Here is a 9,426-nt window from a genome sequence, read left to right as displayed (position 1 = left end):
TAGCTGCGGTCCTTCCTAGGGCTTGTAAATTATTACCAGAGGTTTGTTCCCAAATTTGTGGAAGTGTCTGCACCTCTGTCGGAGGCGCTAAAAGGTCCACCAAAAAGCGGGGTGCAGTGGACGGCAGACAGGTTACGGAGCTTTCAAACATTGAAACGTGCGTTGTGTGAAAAGGTAATCATTCATACCCCTGATTTTAGGAAACCCTTCTCATTGCAGACCGACGCACCTGAAACAGCTGTCGGAGCAGTGTTGACCCAGTGCGACACGGGAATAGATCGACCGGTAGCATATGCTAACCACAAGTTACTGCCCGCAGAAACCAGGTATGCGGTAATTGAAAGGGAATGCCTAGCAATCAAATGGGTGGTTGAGTATTTTAGATACTATCTCCTCGGTAGGGAATTCACCCTGGTGACGGATCACCTACCATTGAAATGGCTTAACATGGCAAAGGTAGAAAATGCACGTATCACGCGGTGGGCCTTAGCTCACCAGCCGTTTAAGTTCCGTATCCTATATCGCCCGGGGAGAACTAATATCACCGCAGATTTCTTGTCCAGATGTTTTGACAAGTGGAGCCAGGACTCAGGACAGTGAGAGGTGCAGGTCCGGCAGGAAGACACCGGTAACGGGCACGCACGATCATGGGAACCGCCACAAGGCAACTGGTGGGGGGGTTATGTCCTGGAGACCGGGGTGAAATAAGACACTTACCTGCAGCAGGGAATGACGTGCCAGCGAAACCCACGCAGCTCATGAGCCGGCTTTTTATACAGCTGCAGCCATCCAGTGACGTCAGCACCAGATGCTGGCCGGCAAGGATAAAAGCGGCGGTCGTGGCAGAGGGAGGGGCGGATGGCCTGAGAGTGGAGCGGCTACAGGAATCACAGCAGGGGCAAGCCCTGGAATGAACCCTACCCAGGGAAAGCAAGCTGGGTTGCAGCCAACACCGCTGGAGGAGCAAGCCAGACGGCAGCAGTCACCGCCGGAGCAGGAAGAGCAGGAGCAGGGGAACCAGCAACAGCTGCCAGGAGCTGGCAGTGGACGGACAGCATCCGGACAAGACGATGGGGTAGAGGAGGCGTTGTGGAAGACCCACAGGAACCAGGTGCACACGGGGCACGGCAGGGTGGCAAGGGTCCTGAGGGAGGAGCCGGATTGAGGCGGGGTCGCCGCCTGAACCACAGGTGCCCGTGTCTATTAGGGAGAAAGGTCCTAGGGACTGAGGGTCTGGAGCGAAACCTGTAATTGTAGAGGCTCGACCCTTTAGGTATTAGGGATAGGGAAAGGCTCCAGAGGGGCAAGAGGAGCCACGTGTCTCCTCCTTAGGGTCCGCTTCTGAAGGTGGCGTGAGTCCGGAGTGCAGGGGTGGTTGGAGCCCTGTGTACACCCGCCGGGTCGGACCCGGGCTACGAGGGACTTGCTAGACGACCTCCCCCATTGACAGTACAGCAGGACATGGCAGGTGAGAATGGAGGCAGCGAGGCGGAGTAAGAATACGCGCATTACCATCAAGGGTCCTGGGGCGGGACGACATCAAAAGGGTGGTACCCTACGGAGTGAATAAAGGCCGGCGGGCACACTCCTGTTTATTCCTCATACTGCGAGCATTGGTATATAGGCATTTAAGGCTTTGCAAGACTGTGTGTGCCACCCCCCGTTTAGGGAGACTGTCTGGACCCCTGTTCCTTACCTTAGCACTCCTTGCCTTTGTCACCTGTCTTGCTCGGATGGCGTCTCCTCATCTTCCTGTGGCCCCGTCCCCCAGCAAGACTAGTTTAAAGCCTCGCTGGGGGAGTTTAAAGTCCACCTGGCCCATTCCTGGATGCTGCTCCTCGCCCACCTGCAGCGCTACCCCGTCTACCCAGCTGAGTACGCCCTGCCCATGGTGGTCCCAAAGCTTGTTTCAATGAAAAACCTGCCTACTTGTCTGTTCCATCTAATTCAATAGGTACATAGTGGATGGAGCTGGATAGGATCAATTGACATCTCTCTGTCCCTTCCCCACCTGCCACACTGGGTAGTATAAATAGCCATAATGGGGGGGAGGGGCGAGGCTAGGTCAGCACACCCCTTCTCTGGGCCTCCAACAGCTCACCAAAACTCCTTATGTGGCTCTCCAACCCAAATAATTGTCTATCCCTTGCCTTACAGCTTACTGGGATAATGACTCAGCGCCGCTTGAAAAGGGAAGATTTTGCTGAGCCATCGGTTCAACACCTTTGATATTTCTTGATGGACTCCTGTCCAATCATGTATCCTATCTGAGTCTTAACTTGTGGATCTACAGAGTTCAGGAAGGGCAGGAAGAGTAAAAGTTGTTGAACACTGTGACAGGCACCTTTTATGGCAGCCTGGGAGATAAGGCGATGAATACCTCTCAGAATTATCCCTGAACATATGACTATACATTTAATGTGAACTTTATTAGTATTCCAGTGAAACATCGCAAATTCATCTGGATGCCTGTGTTGTCAGACAGCTGGGGAGTTCAGGATATCCTCTATAGGTGCTTGGGCATATAGAAAAGACAGAATATTATTTTGAGTCAAATTCAAGAGTCTGACTCAACAGAAAAAAAGGTCTGAATATATGCCAAAGTACTAATGTAAGTAATTGGAAGAGGTTCTAAGTGGCTTTAAAGTACAGATATTTTAACTACCCATTTTAAAAATATAATATACCCAACTGGAAGGATTTAAAAACAGCATGTTTGCTTTTTTAATTGCAGCCCCCCCCCCCCAAACAAAACTTTGTGCATGATTTCACTAACTATTTAATTATGTGGATTGACAGCCAGGAAGACCTAAGTCCTTTATCTGCAAAAGTAAATTGTGATCAGTGGCAGTGCAAGGTTGTCTGGAGTACACTGAAAAATATGTTCCAGTCCTGCCTTGATGAGGTTAAGTCCTCCTTACTGAGCCTGCCAACAATGGCTGTATCCACATGAGTGTGAACATTTGGTTCTCCAGGGACAACTAGCAGCAGGACCTTGTGCCACTGCTAGTTATCCCTGGGGAATGACTATGCCACGCACCCTCTGGCATTCAGTAGGTTACCCTGGGTGGGGTCGCGGAGGCACTGGGCTGGCCCCAGCAGTCTTAGGGGGGCCCCTGAGGCTGCAGCAACGGTGATCCTGCCACTTGGACCCTAACCAGCAGCTGGAGTATGGCTCCAGCTGGCCAGGTTCTCTTTCTGAGTGGTGCATGCTGTCCCCATATGCACTGCTCCACTTTTTTTTTTTGCATGGGTTTTATCCAAGGATAAAAAAACCCCACTGGACTGCTCCCTTGCAGCACAGAAAACAACTTAATGTGCAGTAAGTGGTACCAAAGACGTGCCTGCTGCACCACATACTGCACAGCCATACTCCTCTGGATGCGGCCAAGAGTGCTAACTTCAAACCCCATGTCACTCCATGGTCTTCAAGTAGCTCATTGTAAGATCAGCCAATTGGTGGTGATGTTTCTGAGAGCTGGAATGTTGTCCGTAGTATCTTGGGCTGCAAGCACTAGGCTTATTTCACAGAGACGATTGAACTATTGTGAAATGCTAAGAATTCTGATATACTGGGCTGGATTTGAATTTGAGAAGTTATTGATTTTTATTTTTTGCTATTGTGTTCAAAAGCAGAAAGAAGGGGAGACTATAGAAAGATGAAACCTCATTAAGCAGTCTAAAAGTGCAATACAGGGCCATTGCAGTCTCAAATGTATACATCAGATTCCTAAACCTTTAGCTGTATCCCCCAATATCTCAAATTTTTAAAATCCATGGTTTTGTCAAAAGATAATTAGTGCTGTGTTGGTTCACCGAGCTTCCCCACACTGACCCTTGCCTCAGCCTTTTATTTCAAGCCAAATCTGCATGCTCGCAAAACAGCCTCAACACAAGAAATTCCTTGCCCAGGAGAGCCTTCCATCATCCATCCTCCTGTGAAATGTGAAACATCATAACAAGAAAGAAGCATAATTCAATGGCCTGCTTGCCATCAGACAGCTCTGAGGTAAATAGACTGCTCCAACTTTTATCTGAGCCTATTTTGCATAAAATGAACTTTTCCAACAGGAGATCTTACGCCAGCTTTCAGCTCTCCTGTGAAATATGAATTGTTATTTCCACCTGGGAGATATTTTTAAATCTTTGCACTCCTATCCTGAGGAAGGGTACGTGTGCCTGAAAGCTTGCAAATAAGGACATTGTTTGCAACCATCTAGTTGGTCTAATAAAAGATCAGAACTCTTGGGGAGTGATATATACCATTAAGTATTTGTTGGGTTTCTCAGCTACTCCTTTTCATTTCAGCCTTCAGTAAAAATGGTACACAGTATCATTTGTACTTTCTGGTAGGACTGTGTGAAGCTTCGGTCCCTTATTCAATTCAGAGGAGATTTGGCCTGATCTCAAGTCAGGAGACCCTTTAATCTCTCTGAATCAAATTGGAACCCTCTGAATCAATTCGGGGAGATTCAGAAAGATTCGGCGATTTGGATATAGGCACAGCTTTAAATGTTTTTTCTACATACCTCAAGATACCAGATGGCTCATGAATGCTGCGATGGTAGGGTGGATGAAGTGTCCCCCAGGAGCTCAGGAGGCTCTCCAGCGCTCTTGGCAGCAGACCCAGAAGTGGACCAGAAGCACTTCTGGTTCACTTCTGGGTCCCCTGGGGAGTGCACTCCCCCCCCATGCCCTCCTGGCTGGGTGACTGATGCCTCCTGGAGCCCCCTGCATTGGACTTCCAGCATTGGTTCACTGCCAAGCATGTGGGGGCTCCCCATGCTCCTGTGGGATGCTCCATCCACCCCAGCATCACAGCATTTAGAAGCCATGCCTGGTACCTCGAGGTATGTAGAAAAAACATTTAAAACTGTGTCTATGGCCAAATCACTGATTCTCCAAATCAGCATTGAATCTTCAGATGTAGATTCAGCTGAATCAAATCAGGGACAGTGACGCAAATCAACAAATCAAATTACTGTCCCCGATTCAGACTGAATCCAAATTGAATATGGCCCATTTCGCACACCTCTGCTATCTGGCAAAGAACAAACTGTTTTTGTTTGCTGAAGTGATATATTTTGATATTCCAGAGCAAGGACAAGAAACCTTGGTGAGAAGGGGGGAGAAGAGGAACTCTTCTATGGTATTTAAGCCCCTGGCGGCTTAACCTGAGTTACAGTCAAGTGTCAGAGACTAGTTTCAAAACGTCAGAACCCAGTCCAAGATAAACGTGGGTGGATGTAGTATTGGACTCAGTTGGTTTAGGTTAGAGTAGTATTTCAAACTTCTGTCCCAGATTACATAGCAAATCACCTTAGTTCACGGTCCTCTGGCATCCCATGTGCGCCCATTGCAGGGTGGCATGCTAGCCTTGGCCTGTCCCTGTCTGCTGGGCTGCAAACTGGGTGTGGGCAGAGGAAGGAGTCAAGTCCCCAGCTGCACAGATCTGGCCTGGCCCCCTCTAGACTTGAACCAGCAAGCTGGAGGGTCCCATGCAGGGGAGGCTCTACTCCCAGTTCCTGGCACAGCAGACAGATGCACAGCCCCAACCCCCTGAAGATCTGAGCCAGCATAGCTGGGGTGGCCCAGGCAGTGGGGGGCTCTCTATTCCCCTTCCATACCAGTCACCACTCACAGCTGGCAGGGGGTGGGGCTAGGGCTGTGCTGGCCAATCAGGGGTGACTGGTTGCTCACCTACTCAGCTGGGCTTTAAATTCTCCAGTGGCCTGCTGGGAGGTACATGAGAGTGCCTGCAGCTGGCTGGCCTCAGCCAGTGCATGCCACCTCCATGCCTGCCCCTCCCCCCCCCACAAGGAGCAAATGTGAGTTCTGTTAACTCATGAACTAGCCTAGGGTGCTTTTAAAAAGCTGCAAAAGTTACTGCAAAATTGCCTCAGGAGTTTTGAACATCTGCACCTAGCCAAACACAAATATCAATGATAGGCCTGTTCCCTAGTTCCTCATAAATTCTCTTCAGTAAAGTTGGACTTGAGGTTGTTTTAAGAAATATGGCTAGTCTTTTTCTCCATACCCTCATTACAGAATGAGGAGGGGCCATATCAGATAAGGAAGAGGACAGTTCTGGGTTGGGGACTACTATCTAGTAGTAAAAGCGTCATCTTCCATAACTTGCACCATGCTCTGGTTCAGCCTTTTGTAGTTTTCAGAACCCAGGGTGTGAGATGGCTGCAAAAAGGTAGGACCTCACAGACAAATGCACATACTGAGTTCTGCTTGAGCACAACTGTGCATCTAGCTTTCTAGCTCTGTGTCTATTTTCTCACCTTCTTTTCTCATTCTACACTTACCTTGTACATCTCACCATGTTAATAAAATTATGTTAAACATCTTGTATGTTAAACATATTTACACTGAACATACACTGCTGTTCAATATTGTGAGGCCTTCATTTTAATGAATATTTTTTAAAATCATCTTCAAATAAGTTATACTGTGCTTTATTTTGTTTTTAGCAAGAAAATGATAGCCCTAGAACCACTAAAATTCTTAATAAATTTCAACAAAACACACTATAAGGAGTATTTTAAAATGTTCCTTGGGAAAATTATTCATTATTTTTTTTACATTCAATTCATCTCTTTAAAAGATTTTTCCCCACATATGTATGGTATCATTGATATAATTTACACAGCATCCCTCATATTAATACTCTGATCAATCATTGCTGACAATACAGTGTCTTTGTGTGAGGAGCTGTAGGACAAATGTTTTAGCTTGTGAGAAGAAAATTGTTAGCATTTGAATAGAGAACAGTAAGGGAAGGATTAATAGCCTACTTTGATGGATTAGAATGTAGGGAAATTGCTCAATATTAATATGAAAATGTTTGTGAATTGGCTGCATGGTGCTGTCAATGGAAAATGAAGGCCAGTGATTATGTCTCCAAGGCCTTATCAGTTCAGACTTGACTCTCACCAAAGACTTTCACACAAAAGACTGATGAGAGTACTAGAAAATAGCTGAATAAGACCTGCTACAATAGCCGAGCCATTCAACCACTAGTGTCACAATGTCAGTTTTTGTGCCCTTTATGTAATATTGTACATCTTTATATTAACATATCTGAATATGGATTTGTAATAAAACAGGCAAATGAAACTACCTGCCAGACATTTTTATTTCTATAATTTTGGTTTATCTCTGTAGTATGATTGGAAAATAAAACAGGGTTAGTTTTAATAAACAACTCTCTCTACAGATGAGATTCCTGTGTGTACATCAGGTTAAGGCTTTCAAAATATGGTTGCATATTTACACTAATATTGAAGTACTGTTTGGTCCTGAAAGGAAAATCTATTTTATATGTCAGTAGTTTCTAAGCAGATATATCTTTTGTGTCCCTAGCTCCAATTAGTGCCATTAAATTGAGTTGCGATGCCTGATTTTCGATACTCCAAAGGTAACAGTATGCCTATTTCTATGTTTGTTTCCTATGTTTTGCATTTTTTTGTGATTTTCTGAGTATTAGCCAAGCAGGTTTTGCTTCAAATGTAGTATATATCTTTACATTTTGTATCTTTAAATTGTGTATATACCAGTGAGCCACAACAAGGGTTTTCAGTATAGGTATATACTTTGTTTTGAAGCAGAAGTCAATATATTCACCATTTAAGAGGCAAACTGGCATTCTGCTATGGTACATCCTGGACGTGTCCATACATGCACTTGATTGCACAGTAATTTACTGCACAATAAAGCATCTCTATCTACATGTGTGCGACAATTCAGCCAGTGTAGTCTAATTTACAGCACTGTTGGATAGTCTTGTCAAACACAGGTACAGAGTAAATTACTGAGTTTAAACATACATGTAGGCAGTGAAGTTAGGAGTAGTTTACTCCGGCTCAAATTTCACTGGAGTTTATTTAGTTGTATTAATTGAAAATGTAGATATGCCCCCTGGGAATGATTTATTGCTGGTAGCAATATTATATTGCTTTTTTGATGAGCTTATATAGGGCATCTTTCTGCTATGAAATATAATTCCTAATAAAATGATAAACAGCAGGGAAAAGACTATGTGTATGTCTGCTATTTTCTAATCCTTTTCCTTTCTGTGCTATTTGGACTTGTTCTTCACCTCCAACACCAGAATCCCAGATTCCCTATCAGCTGTGGTTTGGAGCCCAATAATCTGTTCCAATTCATCCTATTGTCTTAAATCAAACCCTAAATTTAGAATAATAATCCCTTTCTAGTTTAGCATTTAAGCTCAGTCACTAGAGTAATGGGCCATTTTTAACAAAAAATATTTTTTAAAAAATGGCAGTCAGATGTGTTCATGAAAGTAAGTAACAATGATCATTTTTAATATTTAGCAAAAGAGAGCTGAGAATTAAATGAAGGCAACCATCAAAACATGTCCTGAAAATAAGATGAGATTTAAAATATTGGTCTTAAACCAAGTTATCTATCTCTATACTTAAACAGGATACTAGAGTTTAGTAATTAGAAGTAATTAGGACGACCCAGCCAGTATTTATAAAAAATTAGGTACCAGCAAATATAAATACAAATTTTGGAATGTAACTTTAAGTTTTTATTTTTAAAATCTTAGCTCCAATTGTCTTCTCACACTAATGTAAAATCAGGTAAAGGAGTTATCTGCAGTGGAGCTAGTATGAGTAAGAATCCATATGATATAGAATACATTAATCAGCGTACACACTCAATCTGTATACTGGTACATTAATTAAATTGCAGATCATTCATAAGCCATCAAAAATTAGGCCACGTACAAGCAGAAAACAGGCTTACAAGGAGAGCATGATGGAAGCTTATGGGGAGGAACTTCTAAGATTCCTCCTTTAAAAACAATTACATGCATATGATTTTGCTTATAGAGAAAGGATTTAAGTATAAAAAGCTGTCCTCTTGAGTATAGAAAGACTATTTTCAATTACAAGGCCATAACAGTAATTGCACAGCTTTTCTTGAGGATAGGACTTTGTACATAATTAACAATCTAGTTTCCTTTCCCTAATTATAAATCACAATTTGGTGCAAAGGTACTCTTGGCACAAAGCTATTCATAATGTAGTCTGTTTAATACCAGATCACTAAATCTTTAGAAATGATGCCTCCACTTTGCAGCAGTCACGCAGGGTATGTGTCTATGTTGTAATGAACCTAAAGTACTGGGCTAATGTTAACTGTTCCAGTTAATGGGCACTTGTACACATAACAGGGGTTTAGTTCTCAGGGTTTTATTCTATTCCTCCTACATTGAAACAGTGGTTTTTTTATTGAAACCCACCATTTAAATTTTTCCACCACATTACAGCAAGGGGCCCAATCTTTTTTTTTTTTTTGTCAGAGCCGGAGCCTGCCTGTAGCCAGGGAGTGAGCTACTGGTGGGCTGAGTGGCCCTTGAGCTGTGGCGGGCCCCGGTCCTTCCTT

General features: G+C 44.2%; 1 long non-coding RNA gene across 1 annotated transcript in view; it reads left to right on the top strand.

Moving 5' to 3' along the window:
• The first annotated feature begins 1,340 nt into the window (after positions 1-1,340).
• LOC149857259 (uncharacterized) overlaps positions 1,341-9,426 on the top strand; it is a 73,499-nt gene continuing 65,413 nt past the window's right edge. The window contains exons 1-4 of the long non-coding RNA XR_016444332.1: positions 1,341-1,468; positions 2,158-2,258; positions 3,913-4,009; positions 7,372-7,426. This is a non-coding gene — a long non-coding RNA (uncharacterized LOC149857259). The remainder of the gene's footprint in view (positions 1,469-2,157; positions 2,259-3,912; positions 4,010-7,371; positions 7,427-9,426) is intronic.

This window comes from Crocodylus siamensis, chromosome 9 (assembly GCF_052110815.1).
Source record: "Crocodylus siamensis isolate JL-2025a chromosome 9, ASM5211081v1, whole genome shotgun sequence".
NCBI classification, from domain to species: Eukaryota; Metazoa; Chordata; order Crocodylia; family Crocodylidae; genus Crocodylus; species Crocodylus siamensis.
The sequence above is the reverse complement of the archived record's forward strand: the minus strand, read 5'-3'. Positions and strand labels throughout refer to the sequence as shown.